Genomic DNA, 15,804 nt, shown 5'->3' with positions numbered 1-15,804 from the left:
AAAATTTCTTGTGGGAAAAAAAAATTTCTTTTAAAAAGGCTAAGAATATTTAGCCTCAGAAACTCTATGTGCTATGACAATAAACAGAATCTTTCAGATCATTTTCTATTTTTACTCTTGGAGAAAGCATGGATGTTATGCATTTACATTGGCATTAGATCAAGAGTTACCCTTGATTTAAACACTTTTTATTCTGATGGAAAATAGAAGTTTTTTTCCTCTGAGGTAACATAACCATGTGATTTCCTCATAGGAGGCGGTGGACAGACTTGTGAAAAATGCCTACAAAGCAGACTGTGAAAATTCCTGTAATAGCAGATTACTTGAAAGACTGCAATATTTTAAACCTCTGTGTCATTGATAACTACTGCAGAAAGCATAGATGAGTCTATGGAGTACCTAAGAAACATGCAAGCCCCGTGGGTAACAATCTAACCCTGAGTACACACTGCAGGCCATCCATGGGGGGCAGCCATCCAGCTGGGCTTTCATCTGGCCATAGGAAAGCCAAGAGGAAAAATGAAGAATGTGATTCCTGTCAACCTCTGTTTAATTATTTTTCAAATATAAAGAAATTGTAGAATATTTTGATATAGAAGAAAGGTAGGATGGGGGGGAGAATATATCAAAAAATTACCAAACCTAACTTTAGTATTAAATTTCCCAGTGAGTTCTAAATATATGCAAATTAAAGCACCCATTCAGGAATTAACTATAAGTTTCAGAAGCTGTAAAATTCCATTTTCATGGAGATATCATGATGCTCTATATCCCTCTGCCCTCCCTCTGGCTGTCATTCAGGTGATAGACAGGAAAAGGAGAGTTCCAGAATCCTGCCTTTTCCCAGCTAGGCATAGCTTTTTCAGCTTGAGGTACAACAATTGTAGGAAATGGTGAATGATGGAAACATTTTCCTAGAAGCGGAGTTTGAAACCTAGGAGAGCCACTCCTATTTGAGCTATAACTACTTACAGAGACATGAATCGGAGGAAGCTTGCCACATTGCAAAGGCCTAAACAGACCAACTTGACAGAGGACTAGATTGTCTCTTCCTGAAAGTGATGGACTAACACACTCCCAGGAAACACCTTCCTCTGACATTTCCTGAGCTTTGCCTCATTATTTATCTACTCCCAGGATTCACTGGAACAAATTAGAACCTACATTAAAAATAATAATAATAATAATATATATACACATATACATATGTATATATATATATATAGAGAGAGAGAGAGAGAGAGAGAGAGAGAGAGGAAGCAGCTGCTAATTTGCTTATAATACACATACCATATATGTATACAACTTTGCTTTTGTTAGCATTTCTTACAAAATGACAAGCTTCAAAGGAAACAACTTAAAGATACCCTCACATTTTAAAATGCTGAAAGGAAATTCAGCTGCTGAGAGATGGGAAGCAAAATCTGATATCCTGCAGTTTGAAAATAAATCAATCCCATTCCTTATACCTGAAAGTTTCAAATAAGAGCAAATTCTTCAGTCTTTGTCAGGATTTTCATTTCCCAAAGAAGTAAATTTCCTCTATGGCCCTTATTTAGTTCTTTAAGTGTGCAAAAAAAAAAAAAAGAATCACATATTAAAAGCAATTTATATTCAAAATGACTTAACAATTGACAATCATCGTAGTAGACAAGGGTGTCATTTATAGAATAGAGGTAGGCAGAGTTTTAATTACATTTTTTAAAATGCAAAAATCAAACAATTTTCCCCAATGAACATGTGTTTGGGAGTAGAGGGAATATAGGGATTATAAATCACAGACAAAAGCTATTTCGGCTGAGGAGTCATGATTAATAATTAACAAAAGGTTAAGGATATAGTAGATGAGATTCAGGTTAGGAACTTTCATTGAACAATGATAATGAGGATACAATGCATTTCCTGAGGATTCATCTTTGATTAGAAGTTGTAGGAAGCATTTGGTCTTTAATTTTAGTTAGTCCTAATCCCCAGGAAGTCTCCTCTGCGTTAATTGTGTTGGTATTTTTAGACATATTAAAACCTCTGAGAGTGAAAATGGTAGATAATCTGTCTTCCAAAAATGTGATGTAGTTCGTAGATATTCAGAACTCATCAACTATTTCTTGCCATTCCATATCATTCTTACTACCAACAGTCTTTAATTTATAATGCAATGTTTAAGAGCAGGCTTTCTTAGGCATATGAAATACTTTTAAATCTTGGTTCTACAAGCACTAATCAAGTTACTCACTTTCTCTAAGAAACCATTTCCTAAAGTATAGCATGGGGGTAATACCTTCCTAATTAAAGATAAACAAACAGAAAATTAAATAAATAATAAATAAATACTATGCAGAGTATTTAGTACTTCCCCTGCTACATAGTTCACTTTCCTCATAGGTATTCTTAAGTTTTCCAGAAACTTTTAAAGTCTATAAAACAAAGGATGTTGTCTTTATTATTTCATAATTGCTCTTGCATGTTTCTCCTCAAAAATTTATGAAATGAGGCCTATTTCCGTATTTAAACTCTTCCAAATTTTGCATGGTAACCACTTGTTGAAAATCTTTACTAATACAATTGTGTCCAGATAATTACAGTTTCAGTGTTCAAATAAGAGCAAATTCTTCAGTAGTTGTCGGGCTTTTCATTTTCCCAAAGAAATAAAATAAAATAATGTATGACTCTCTAAACTTGGCCATTTCATCTCATAAGAATTAGATGTGTATTCAAGGTCCAAAGAGGGTTATAGACCCTCTCTGCCTACATAGTTCCAATTTTCACAGAGAAGAACAACCCATTTTGGTACAGAGATTGTTATTTTGAATATAGCATGCAGTTTGCCAGAGCAAAATAAAAAGTCTGTGAAATAAGATTTTCTTTTATTTAAACACTTCATTCACATTTTCATAGAATTCCTTATAACTGTCAATTCTGACAAACACAGGTAGTGTATATTAAGAAAATGAGCTACAATTATTTCTAAATTTGTGCGGCATAAGAACATTGTGGAGGCATATTCCATGTCTATTAACAAAGACCAACCTGACAGACATATATCGAAGAAATGCAAAAACCAACAGAAGCAGTACAACAGGGAGAAGGGGACAAAAGGAGGATTAAACCATTCTTCTCCCTGACCCCATTTTGTTTTGTATTTTTCTAAAAACATGCAAAGAGCTTCTACCATAGAAACCAGGATGCAGGCTGAGAAAGAGATAGTGTAAAGACTTAAAAAGGTAAATGAGACCTCTGTCCTTAATAATTTAGTTTCTGTCAAGAAATGGAAGATGGGCATCTGTACAGAGGAGCAAAAAAAAAAAAAAAAAAGGATGTATGGGACCAAGGAATCTACATTATATTTAATTGGATCTTGAGAAATAAGTGAGCAAGTTCTGAAAGCAGAAAGATGAAAAAAAAAAAAAACAAAACTTGCACAAAGTGAAAAAAACATGCAATTTTGCCTAGAGATGTGAAAAAGCATCATGTGCTGATAGAATTTTAAGAAGCCTGAAAGAAACAGAAAGTATGGCTTGAGACTGAGATGCACATGAGGGCCAAAGATGAAGGTGGGACCAAATAAAACATGCTCATGTATCTTGCCAAGAAAGCTATTCTTCTCTTATAGCCAATGAGAAGCTACCAGAAAATTTTAAGGCAGAGAATGAAGTGTATAGCAAGAGACTAGAGAGAGAATGTCTAATTAGGAAATCATTGCATTTGTACAGAACGACCTGCTGCTGAAAGGGGGCAAGAGTATAAATGGAGGCCTGGGCCTCTGCCTCCCCTTTTCCTCCTACTACTCTCCAGTTTGCCACAAGGGACCTCAGGCAGAAAGCAGCCCACCACCATCACCTATCATCCCCATAACACTCAGAAAACAAACTTTGGGGGCATAACTGACCACTGCAACTCCTTATCCAACCCCCAGAGAAGAAGCCCTGGAAGAATCTTGGGTTCCTGGAGTGTTGTCTAGATGGACAGAGGACACAAGGTCTACTAAGCACATTCCCCTTGGGTATACAGATTCCTCACCCATAGGAGCTTGTCAGGGAGAAGGCCAGCATGGTTGGGAATTACAAAAAGAAAATAATAATACTTGAATTTGAGACAACAGCAAACAATTATCTATTAGATATTTATTTCCCACTGGGGTTAACATTCAAGGCTTTCCATCACATGCTTTTTATTTCCCAATATACATTCCATATATCTACAATTTTAGCAAACTTCTCTGCCATATTATTTGTTTAGAGCCTTTAATTTTTTTTTTTCATGACTGGAGTTTTCTCTTTTTTTCCAGATTTATTGAGAAATAATTCACAAAATTGTATATATTCAAGGTGAAAAATGTAGTGTTTTGAGATATATACATATATATATACATATATAGATACATAGATAGATATAGATATTTATACACACACACACACACACACACACACACCTTGGGAAATGATTATCACATTCATATTAATATATGTCCCTTACCACACCTGGTTACCATTGTGTGTGTGTGTGTGTGTGTGTGTGTGTGTGTGTGTTAAAGACACTTAAAATCTACTCTCTTAGAAACTTTCAAGTGTACAATATGGTATTATTAACTGTAGTCATCATGCTGTATGTTAGAGCCCAGATCTTACTCACTTTGTAACTGGAAGGTTTTACCCTTTAATAACATCTGACCACTTCCCTCACACTCTGTTTCTATGAGTTCAGCAGAGTTAAGAGTTCACATGTAAGCGAAATCATCAGTGAGTATTTGGCTTATTTCACTTAGTATAATGTCTTCCAAATTTGTCACATCAGTACAATGACAGGATTTTATTCTTTTATGATTGAACTGGTAGATTATTAACCCCCTTATGACCACAAAAATAGATTTATAAGATCTAATTGACTACTTCCCCTATATGTACAAGCACCTTGTTACTTCCTCGGGGTGACTTTTAAAAATATAGTGTTTTTCTGTATAAAATAATTCTCACGGGAATTACTGAGGCCTAAACGAAAGTTCCTGGCATTGTCATTGGGTATAAAAACTTTTCCCACAACTCAAATCCATTAAAATAGCATATGCTGTTAGATATATCTTGTTACCCCTTGAAACTAGAATATTTTCATAAAAATTATACTTAAGTTTCACATGAAAACAATGAATGTTTATGAAAGTGGTCAATTTACTGTTAAACTTTATCTTATCAAAGTTAACTACAAATACTTGTGATAAAAGCCATTATTTTCTATTCAGTTGAGGGCTGATTGTTTTAAGAAAGCCATGAGTGTGAGTGAATGAGTGTGTATGAGTGTGTGTGGAGGGTATTGTGCATGCGTGCTTCTCCTCAGGGTTTACCTTACATGTGAGACAAATAATGACAATAATAATTGCCATTTGATAATACAAACTTTTATAGATCCCAAGCTGAGACTGCAAATATTTATGAAATTAACTCAGTTTTTGTAACTAGAATATATAAACACCCTACTCACAACATAGCTCAAAAAAATAAATTCTTCAGGATAAAATGAAGAGATTAAGGTAGCTAATAGATTCCTATTTTCAAATACATATAAATACCCAAATTCACTGTGAGAATTTTCAACAACAGACTCGGGGCTTCTACATGCTGTGTGCTATTTTCAGAATATAAAGCTTAAGCTAGTACATCTGTTTAATACTGAAATAGCCAAAAGGAATCCCCAAAGACACAGTCTGCTTTTTCAGGCAGCAACTTTTCCTTTTTGCCAAAGGTTTATAATCAGAGAAGTTTTACCCGGTCCAGGTGTGGCCTTGAATACCGAAATACAGCTGCAGAAAAGCTAATGTGATTTTTTTCCCCTTTCCTTTTACTCCCTAAGTAATGCAGCAAATATTGCCTTTTCCTCTCTTGAGGGGGATTCATGGATTTATGTTTTGAAAGTCTTTCCTCTTTCTGTTGCCTAGCAAACATGCTGATGTGGCCAGATGAAAAATAAATGAAAGTAAAAGCTAGACTGAGAAACTTGATGTATTTGTGACATGGTCAAAGCTTAAGGTAAATTATATATTATACATAGTATGAATTTATTACTACTTATCATTCTACCATGCATTCTGTAGAGAAACTTTATTTCAGTTTATTGTAAAATTGTGAATTATGCATGAAAAAACATATTTGAGGATATTTTAAACATGCTAAAAGCTACAGAGTTTGAAAAACACATGAATTGTGGGCTCTTCATGAGCTAACACAATCTTGCTTAATGGAATAATAACATTCTCATTGTATTGTCTTTTAATATCCCCAAATGCTGGCTTGAGATATAAAAAAAACACAAGCTGCAAATGTGTCTATCAACAAATGTTTATTCAACAAACATGTATTCTACCATCACTAGGTTCCAGCTTCTACAGTGTGTGTTTGAAATGCTGAGGCAAACACCCCCACTGAATTCATTACCTACTAGAGAAAATAAGACTGTGAATAAACAAAACACAGTAATTAGATATAAACAAACTGCAAGAACCTAAAGACAGTAGCCAAACTCCATTTGAAGGATCTTTTGCAGGGCTGATGAAATGATCAACTCTTGGCCTGGACTTCCCACTACTAAATCATCATCTTGGGGGTATGCCTAGAAATTTGTACAACATTATGCAAGCACCCCAAGATGATTCTAATGTACAGACAATTTAGGATTACTGAAGAGGAATTCACATGTCTAGAAGATTTGGGATGAAGTATTTGGATGAAGTGACTACTGGGAATCAAAAAAGCATACATCAAAATATCACATTTGTTTGCCAGAGTCCTATTGGTAGATGGAGAATCCGATATGACTTGTATTATCTTTTTAATATCTGTTCAACAATAATTTTTGAGCACTTAGTCTATGCTAAGTGTCTGACATATGTGCTAAAAATGGGCTCAGTGGCATGTAGCCTCAGAATTAGGAAGAAGAGAGCATGTCCTTCTCACCGCACGGTGGAAAGAAAAGAAGAAAGAAAGTCCTCCCTATCAGCCTACTTCCAAGAAAGTGGTGAGAGGAAAGGGCAGAACCATGAATGCCCGGTTCTTCTTGCCCAGTTTTCTAATCTGTAAAGTCTTTCCACTTCTCTTAAGAAGAAAAAACTTAGGAAAATACAACAAAATAGAGAACCTTTCATATGGAAAGAATCAGCATGTGTAGGAAGTATTTTCCTCTCTCATCAATGATGTCTTGTAACTGGGACTTAGAGAAAGGGTAAAAGTTTTGCAGATAATGAAAAATGATAGTGTGAGATGAGAGAAATAAAGCATGGAATGGGAAATGCATTCAACTCTGAGTCTGATTAACACCCAAATCCATTATATAGCTTTAGAGGACTTTAAGCCAATGTATAGAGAGACCAGCATTCTCTAAGATGACAACTCTGAGATCATTATATGATCTGGAATAGAAAAGGATTGGTACTAAGTAAATTAGTTTAGAGGATGTGACAGTAAGTTAAGATAAAAATCAAAGGCCAGAATGAAGATCACAGCAAAATCAAAAGCAGAAAACAAATTTTGCTAATTGTTCTATAAGATAATGAATAGGAATCAGTGACTAATTTTGTCTGGAAGGGAAGTAAAAGAAAACAAGATCAAGTATAGAATTATAGTTTGACATATTTGATGTAATACAACATGATATTAAAACATAAGCTTTATATGAGAATAGATGATAAGTTTTGTTTCAGAAATTATTGAGCCATTATATAGCTTAACTCTTACCTTAGTTCAGTCAGGTTGCTGTACTAAAATACCATAACATGGGTGCTTATAAACACTAGAAACTTTTCTCCTTGTGCTTCTGGTGCCTTGGAAGTTTAAAATCAAGATGGCAGCAGATTTAGTATAAGATGAGGGCCCATTTCCTGGTTTATAGTGCATTCTTGCTATGTTGTTGCAAGGTGGAAGGAGCAAGGGACTCTCTAGGGCCTCTTTTATAATCCTATTAATGAGGGTACCACCTTCAAGCCCTAATCATTTCCCAAAGGCTCCCACATCCCAATACCATCACCTGAATGGTGACAATTTTAACATATGATTTGAGAGAAGCACAGGCACTCATACCACAGAAACCTCCAAGACCTAAGACCCTATCTTAGATTCAAGCTCAGGCTTGCTGGATCCCTGTTTTTTGGCAATCAGAGGACGCAGATCCTTTTATTTTTCTTTTGCCAGTTTCACAACCCTTCCTATCCCTTGGGAAAGATTTAATACTGACTGTAAATATATGCTTATCAATATTCTCTTTCCAGGATGCCTGTAATCTCAGCAACTCAAGAGCCTAAGGCAGAATGATCATTAGTTCAAGACCAGCCTCAGCAATTTAGGCTGAGACCTTAGGCAACTGAATGAGACCCTGTCTCAAAATTAAAATAATAAAAAAGAAGAAAAAAAATGGCTGGGGATGTTGCTCAGTGGTTAAACACCCCTGTGTTCAATCCCTGGCATAAAAGAATCCTCTTTCCTTGGGGTATAAAGCAAACAAAGAATAACAATAACAAAAATAATAAAACCTCATTACTTAAAGGATATCAAAACATAGAGAAATAGTATGAGGAAACTCTTTTGAGAATAGTCAGAGGTAATTAATTCAAAAGAGATTTGAGCCATGTATCTATTCAATTGCCATCTTTTCAAAAAAGAACAACCCCAGCAATGTTATATAAAATAACACTCCCTCCCATAGTTTTATACAAACATATGGCTCTCTGTCCCTTCAATATGCATTATTCTTTTTCACAGTATTTATTGTATTTATAGCATTCACCCACTTAATTTTTTATCATTGCCTTTTTCAGCATGCAAACTCCATAAAAGCAGGCAATGTAGTACTGTGAACCTGTAACGTAGTACAGTACTGAGCACTCAGTCATTCAATGATATATAAAAAACTTAGTTGAATGAATCAATATCAAAATTATATTATAAATTTCCATTTTCCAGTGTTGCTATGCTGAAAACCTTGCTCCCTGTACCAGAAGCTTTGAGTTGACTACTTTATTTGCAGCACTTGTCTGGACACACTCAGGGTCTCTTCTAAAAGTAACTGCATTTCATGATCTGACTCCAACATCTACAGTTGATTTGACCTAAGAACATCTATTTTGAAAACTCAAATAGATTTATGACATATTCTGATGCCAAATAAGGAGCTGGGCCAGTCAAATCTCTTTTGGGAATTTCAAATGGAAAACATAAAGAAAACAAGGCAGTTAGCAGAAGGAGCTAAAGCCAGGAGATGACGCGAAATAGAGTGAAGACCATAAAAATTGAGGGATGTTAGAATGCCTTGAGAAAAGAAAGACCAGGAATCAACCAGTAGTAGCAGTATGGGGGCAATGGACAGATATACAGCAATGCTGAAAAATAATAAGAGAAATTTAGTATTGCCCATGACACAAACAGTTGTGTCTCTAGGTCTGCCACAGTTGATGATCATTTTGAGGTTCCAATTTCATTTCAATAAATCTTTATTTAATGTAATTGAACCTATGAAAAACTCAGTTGCAGTTACAGGGTTATTTTATTATTAATTTTAACTAGCTATAAATAAATGTTGATAGTCACAAACCTTGTAAAAATGCCATGAAATATTTAGTTTTCTGCAAAATATAGTGTAACTTAAACATCACTATATGATTCGATTAAACGAAACTAGAAAATGAATCACATCTATTCATAATAACTTATACTAGAATGAAGAGAAAGAAATGAATAACAAGTTGGGAGACAACTCTTTCTCTGAGGTTAATCTCTATTATTATTTTTCCTCTAATTCCTTCCTCCTAGGCTGGACTGTCACTTTCTTCCTCTTCTCTTCCCCACAAAAAAAAAAAAAAAAAAAAGATTCAGAAAAATATTGGTTTACCTTTTGCTATCGTTTAAGCATAATTCAAACACATTACATGTATTTATTAGCCATGGAATTCAATGTTTGAGTACAGGATAAACTTCATCTCATAATCAGTGAAAAATATATTTCTCTAAGATTATCTTTAAAATGATAAATTGCTTCATGGTTCAGTCTTTGCAATGAGTTTTTTTGCCCTTTAAATACTTGGGAGTATAACTTAATCTATGTGATAAATTATTGAATCATCTACTCCTAAAAACTTCAGAAATAAAGCTCTTTAGCATAATAATGACATTAGAATAGACAAAAAGTTTTTGAACTTTGATTTCAAGCTTACTGAGTCAAGGCAAAAATGGAATTCAAGCTTTATATTAAGTAGCAGATTATGAAGTGGACAAAAATCCATCAGCTAAAAACAAAGTATACTTAAGGCAAATTGACAAAAATAAAAATATTGACTTTTACACCTCTTATCTTTGTGACATGGTGATTTCCTAGCTCTTGAAATTACCATTCTTGTTGTTCTGACATCTCTTTTGCTTGCTTCTTATCAAATGATCCTGAAAGGCTTCCTTGGAAACTAGCTGTAATACTAACAGGTAAGACAACATTGAAAATACTGTGGAAAAAAACATAAAATCAGACTGTTTCCTGGAGTGGGAAACTCCTCTATATGAGTTTTTTAATTAAAAATGCCCGGTGTCCAAGAATTGAAAGTACAAACTATGCCATTCACCCCTGGAAGAGGAGAAGATTTTTTTCCAATAAAAATGGAGACTATGTATTTTTCAGCTGAAACTCAAAAAGGAAAAAAAATGCTAACTTTCTTTAATGCATAGAATAGTGAAAGAAAAAAATTTCATAATAGATATATGTATAGTATGTGTGTTTCACATCATTTGAATAAAACTACAATTTGAAGTCTGATTGCTCTCGTGATTAACAGTGAGGAGTTAGTCCTTTGTGTGCTTGTATCTGGAATTTCTGTCTCTTTGCTAGTTTAATTAGGAACAAATTCCAATTTTACTGAAGCCAGTTGGAATTCATTGGTAGGAACATTAGATTATGTTAACTGATATGAAGCCCTGTGCTCCTGTTCCATCTGTGTTTAGCTAAAATGCCTTGTACTGCTTTTCAGTCCCCAATACCCATGGGCTGATCCATCCCTACAGAAATGAACTGCAGTAAACTCGCTGATGTCAGAGGTGAGCCTGGCTGACATCACTGGGTGTGACAAAAGACATCTCAATTTGTCAACTTTAAATGTCATCCTTTTATGAATAATGTGTGAACACCAAAACATTTTTATAATCCTGTTTTTATTTGCTAGAAGAAAATTTTAGAGAAAAAGTACAAGATATGCTCATAGTAGGTAATCAAGTTCAGGTCAGCTGCAGAGGGGAAATAACTCCTAACTGGAACAAAATATATTTTATGCCTATTCATTTGCATATCTTAACTCTAACATTGCTCTTCTATTTTGTGAGCAGAAATCATGCAATAGTTGCATTAAGTATACAGGAATATGGATTAAAGGTGTGCTTTCTTATTTGGCAATATAGAAGACAGGCCAGTAAAAAATTCCTTTAAATATCATGATATAGGGGGTTACATGCAGTGATACAACTGCAGAGTAGCCTCTCCTGAGCCAAATCAAAAACTGAGCTAGGGAAGGACAGAGGGAGCTGCATTTAAAGAGAGAGAAGAAGGAGGGGGGCGGAGAAGAGAAACAAGAGGAGAAGGAGGAAGAGAAAATGAAGAAAAAAGTCTAGGACAGTGAAATACCTGGGAGTCATAAAAGTACAGTGAAAATGTGGGAGCATAACAGAAATAAAGCTGAAGAGATGAAAAGTGATCTGCCACAAAATCTCTTGTTTGCTACATTATTTCTGTTTTATCCTCAATTTGACAGACTTCACAAAATCTGCAGTTCTTGAGGACGGTCATAGGTAGTACTTCCTCTTAGAAAATGAGTTTCACATTCTTCTGTACAGATACCCTATTTTTGATAATAATATTATAAAAATTCCACAGACCTCACTGACCATATTACTCCTGGACCATTTCAAATTATAACTACCAGCTGTATATTCTCCCCCATAACAATAAAGGAGACTACATCTAGTCTCTTTTTTCCTTCAATGTTAAAGGAGTTGGTGTTGGCAGTTGCAATTATCAAGGACAAAATACTAGTTTCAAAGGGAAGTTAAAACAGAGAACTGAAGAGATAAACAATGTCAACTGACAATCTTCTGTCACCTCCTTCTCCTTTTCCAAGAATCGTAGCATATTTTGTGTATGACAGAAAGATACAACTTAAAGTCACATCACAGTCTTTTTTGCTAAGAAAAAAAAAGTTTTATCAAAAGACAGTCAATCTAGGGTAGGAAAAATGAACACTACACTGAGTGTTGTGGTTCCCTTGATGTAAGTACCAGTTTTGTCACTAAGCAATGATAGAACTCTGTTAATTCAATGAGGAGAATCAGATTATAGGATTTTGACATTCCATCTGCAGTCTATATGTAGGATGATATTATGTCAAAATTAACTGCAATCTCAGAATTTGATATTGGGCCAAAAATTTGAAACAAGTAAGAAACAACATCATATATATATATGTCATATATGGGAAGCATCCACTTCAGTGTTTGTTAAGTATGTCACCACTGAAAGATGGTATCTCTCAAACTTAGTGAGACTCCTAGTTCTGAAATTTTATAAAAGCACTATATTGTGATTAACTGTAATATTCTCAAGTCAATACAGGCTTAAAGTGTTTGTTATATTGGAAGTATGTTTCCATTCTTTTTTCTTTTGGGAAAAGCAAAATTCATACACATCGATATAATTTTAATTCTTAGTGTATGTGTTCACATGGTGGGGAGAAAATCCAGAGATTCATATAACATTTTAAAATAAATCAGTAATTTTAAGAAATAACTTTATTAAAAAGATAAATTGCTTTTCTGATTAATTTATTTGAATTTTTGAAATCCAAAAATTAGTTCATGTATATACATATAACCCAAAGAAAAATATTTTCACAAAGCAGAAGTCAAAAAACTTTTAGACTCATTTTAAGTTTCCTTGAATATTTAGTATTATTTCATCTTCTTAAAAGCAAAATAACACTGCCCCCTCAGACCAGCAGACCCACAATGGAGCCCAAACCCTGGACCAGGACCACCTCCACCCACCTGTGCAGGAACCCAGGGCCAGGGTACAACCTGGTCTACCCTGCCCACTGGAAGACCCGCACAGCAGCCCAGGTTCTGGCCCAGGACTGTCCCCAAGACCAGGCTGGGTGGGGGAGCCCAGGCCCAGGTAAGGCCCAGGTTAGGCACAGGTTAGGCCCACACAGCCCACCTGGGAACTTAGGCCTAACCCACCTCCATCTTTGAACTCTGCAGCCATCACCATAGCCCTCCCCATTAAGTAACCTCCACCTGGCAACAACAGACAGGACCTAGAAGCAACTGCATCTTGGAAAAGACATCCCAAAGCCAGTGTAAGGCCCACCCTTTTAGTCTCATCTCTGAAATAGGTTGCATCCATCTTAGGACACCCCCACTGCTATCTTGAGTTACCTCTAATATTGCTGCTACCACCTTTAATTGCAGTGGCATCCATGAAGGACACCGGCAGCATCTGGAAACCCCAAACCAAGGGACAGTACACATAATCTGCATGGATACTAAAGATTGTAGGGCAGAAAATGTAATACCTCAGATCCACACTGCAAGAAAAAAAGACACATTCGCACATGAAAAAACAAGGGAAGAAAGTGTCCCAAACAAACCAGGATACTAAATAATAGAATCCATGGATAACAGAGAAGGAGTTCAGAATATACATAATTAAAATAATCTGTGAATTAAAGAATGACCTTAATGAGCAAATACAGGCAAAAATTGATCACTCCAGCAAAGAGATAAGAGAACAATTACAGGCAACCATTGATCACAGGAACAAAAAGATAAGGTAACAAATACATACAGGTAGCAAAAGATTACTTCAAGATAGAGATAGAGATTCTTAAAAAAAAATCAGAAATCCTTGAAATGAAGGAAACAATAAGCCAAATAAAAAACTCAGTAGAAAGCATCACCAACAGACTAGATCACTTGGAAGACAGAATGTCAGATAATGAAGACAAAGTATACAATCTGGAAAATAAAGTTGATCACACAGTGAAGATGGTAAGAAACAATTAAAAGAACATCCAAGAATTATGAGATAGCATCCAAAGACCAAATCTAAGAGTTATTGAGATAGAGGAAGGCACAAAGATTCAAACCAAAGGAATGCACAGTCCCTTCAATGAGATAATATCAGAAAATTCCCAAACATGAAGAATGAATTGGAAAATTAAATACAAGAGGCTTACAGGACTCCAAATGTGCAAATCTACAACAGATCTACACAAGTACACATTATAATGAAAATTCCTAGCATATAGAATAAGGATAGACTTAAAAGGCTCCAAGAGGGAGGAATCAGATCACATATATAGGGAGGCCAATTTGTATCTCAGCAGATATTTCAACCCAGAACCTCAAAGCCAGGAGATCCTGGAACAACATATACCAAGCTCTGAAAGAAAATGGATTCCAACCAAAAATCTTATATCCAGAAAAACTAAGCTTCATATTTGATGACAAAATAAAAGCCTTTCATGATAAACAAAAGTTAATAGAATTTCCGGTGAGAAAGCCTGCACTATAGAGAAAATCCTCAGCAAAATATTCCAGGAGAGGGAAATGTAAAACAACAATGAAAATCAGCAAAGGAAAGAACTACACAAAAGGAAAGTCCAGTCAAAGGAGAAACCAAGTCAAGTTAAAAACCAAAAATAAACCAAAATATCCAAGAATACAAATCATAATTCAATAATAACCCTGAATGTGAATGGCCTAAACTCATCAAATAAAAGTCAGAGACTTATAGATTGAATTTTTTCAAAAAGACTCAACACTATGTTGCTTTCAAGAGACTCATCTCACAGGAAGAGACATCCACAGACTGAAGGTGAAAGACTAGGAAAAAAATGCATCACTCACATGGATCATGTAAACAAGCAGGAGTTTCCATTCTCATTTCAGATAATGTGGATATCAAACCAAAGCTAGTGAAAAGGGATAAAGAAGGACATTTCATACTGCTTATGGGATTCATACATTAACAAGACATAACAATCATAAATATCTATGCTCCAAATGATGGAGCATCTATGTATGTCAAACAAACTCTTCTCAAATACAAGAACCAAACAGACAACAACACAAAAACACTGGGTAACTTTAATAAATCTCTCTCACCACTGGATAGCTCTTTCAAACAAAAACTAAACTAAGAAACTGTTGAACTCAATAATATAATCAACAATTTGAACTTAACAAACATATATAGAATATTCCACCCATCAACAAGCAAATTAAGTTTCTTCTCAGCAGGAAATGGATTCTTCTTCAAAATGGACCATTTGTTATGCCACAAAGCAAGGCTTAGCAAATACAAAAAATAGAGATGCTACCCTGCATTGTATCTAACCATAATGGAATGAAATTAGAAATCAATGATAAAATAAAAAAGAGAAGCTACTCCAACACCTGGAGATTAAACAATACACTATTAAATGACACATGGATAAAAGGAGACATAAGGGAGGAGATAAGAAAAAATCTAAGAGGGAAATGAGAACTCTGATACAACTTATCAAAATCTCCAGGAACTATGAAGGCAATGCTAACAGGAATGTTCATTGCATGGAGTTTATTCATTAAAAAAATAAAAGTCAACAAATAGAAGACCTGACATTACAGCTCAAATACTAGAAAAAGAAGAACAAACCAACACTAAAAGTAGTAGAAGATAGGAAATCATTAAAATCAGGGTGGAAATTAATGAAATTAAAGCTAAAGAAACAATTCAAAAAATTGACAAAACAAAAAC

Source organism: Urocitellus parryii, chromosome 1 (assembly GCF_045843805.1).
Source record: "Urocitellus parryii isolate mUroPar1 chromosome 1, mUroPar1.hap1, whole genome shotgun sequence".
NCBI classification, from domain to species: domain Eukaryota; kingdom Metazoa; phylum Chordata; class Mammalia; order Rodentia; family Sciuridae; genus Urocitellus; species Urocitellus parryii.
This window is presented reverse-complemented; position numbering follows the sequence as displayed.